A 2,351-nucleotide genomic window follows, 5' to 3' on the forward strand; every position below is an offset into this window, starting at 1 on the left:
GGAAGTAGATGCCAAAAACGTGATGGTAATAAGACGTCCATGAACGTGACAGAGGACGGGACACACGTACGTGCAGTTGCAAACAAATGAGCAGTAAAGAGATGAAGTGACATTTCAGATTTTGCAGCAGCAGTCATAAAGAAATCAAGGCAACGGAAAATCCTGCAGATAAAAATGAAGCTTGGGATGCACATCCTCATGCCATTCGTCATGCTGATGTACGTGCAAGTGTGTTGTTGAACGACGCATCAAAGAAACATGTTCGTCGTAATCGGGTTAGCTACTACTCCATATCCTAAGGTACTGTTTGGTTCAAATACCAAAATTTTAGGATTTGTGATCTCATAGAGAACTTAAAATTCATGATATTTTATACGTGTTTAGGGATTTTTAATATTTTGTTTAGCTCAATATGATTATAGAAAAACAAATCCTAAAATTGGTAATATCTTGTTTGGTTCAAATCCAAATTATAGGATAACAAATTCCGAAAATTAAGAAGTTAACATACTTACCTTGGTGAGATTACCTCCCATAGGAAAATAAAGTACAATGGCATAGAAAGAGAGTTAAGAATAACCTTTAAGGGACTTGCTAAATCCTCTCCAATTGAGAGGATTTGACAAATTCTAAAAAATGAGTGCGTTTTTGTATTTTTAGGATTCAATATTTTTTTAAAAAAATATTGAAACAAACACCAAATATGGAATCTCAAAATCTGAAAAACCATACTTTTTGATCCTAAAGTTTGTAATCCACGCCAAATATCAAAATTTTGCTTGAACCAAATAGCGCCTAAAAGTTTCGTGGAAAAATACGGGTGATTATGAAATATGCATATCAAGTATCAGTATATGACATGGTAATGCATTTCATGGCATGGAGTTCTTGTTTGATAAAAATTAGGGGCTTTTGTTTTTAGGCACATTTGTTTGCTCAACTTTATCTGTAAACTCAAATATTATTACTTGTATCTTTAAGCCTAACTCTCCTTTTGTATTTATCTTTAAACACAATCTCCAAAATACAATACTTTCATATGTGGGTCCTCCTAAATATTTTTCTTAAATTTTAATTATAGCCTTCATGCAAGTGGGGCCCCTCAAAAAAAATAAAGAAGAAGAGAGAGAGAGAGAGAGAGAGAGAGAGGAGAAGAGAGAAACAGGAGATTTTCCTTTTCCCTCCTCTGCGTGCAGGAAGAGAACAAAACTGGGAAAACCCCACGGTCTCTCCCTCCTCCCACTCCCTCCCCTCCCTCCTCGTCTTCTTCTCTCCCCCCCCCTCCTCTTTATCTCTCTTTCTCTTACTCCATTAATAGATTCTTACACTCTCTTTTATAACCCATCAATTAATCCTCACCCACTTTCTTAGCATTTGAACGTACAATTTTGCAATTTACTCAACTACCAAATTTGTAGTATTAATTTCTCATTTTATGCATGACAATTATTTGAAATTGTTAGTTAAATGAGTTCATAAAAATTTTTATTTGTTATTTTTGGCAAAATGTTAGTTAAATGATGTTTTGTAAATAACCACCCATTAATTTCACATTCTTATTACACATTAGTTATTTCACATGATTATTTCACACTAATTTCTCATTATTATTTATGAATTCATAAAAATTAATTATTTCACACTAATTTCTCATTATTATTTATGAATTCATAAAAATTAGTTAAATTTGTTATAATTGATGAAATTTTAGTTAAATTTGATCTTAGTATATATGAATTCATAAAAATTAGTTAAATTTGTTATAATTGATGAAATTTTAGTTAAATTTGATCTTAGTATAGAATGATAACTTGTAAGTATAACATAAAATATAAGACTTGTAAGTATAACACGTTATCCTGTAAGTGTAGCACATATAATGTGCTATACTTATAATATAACATGTTATACTTACAGGATAACATGCTATACGTATTATACTTACAGTATAATGTGCTATACTTATAGTATAGCATGCTATACTTACATGATAACGTGCTATATTTACATGATAACATGTTATACTTACAGTATAACGTGCTATACTTACAGGATAACGTGCTATATTTACAGGATAGCGTGCTATACTTACAATAAAACGTGCTATACTTACAGTAAAACGTGCTATACTTACAGTATAACATGCTATACTTATATGATAACGTGCTATACTTACTGTATAACGTGCTATACTTACAGGTTTTGTGTTATACAAAACAAAATAATGCAATGCTCCATCAAGGGAGAAGAAACTGGATGCAATGATCCAAGTCTTGGCAAACATCCTGTTTAGCTCATCAGCTTGTCATCAACCAAAAAAAAAAAAAAATACTCGTAATGCGAATAAAATA

Source organism: Asparagus officinalis, chromosome 7 (genome assembly GCF_001876935.1).
Source record: "Asparagus officinalis chromosome 7, Aspof.V1, whole genome shotgun sequence".
Classification (NCBI taxonomy): Eukaryota; Viridiplantae; Streptophyta; class Magnoliopsida; order Asparagales; family Asparagaceae; genus Asparagus; species Asparagus officinalis.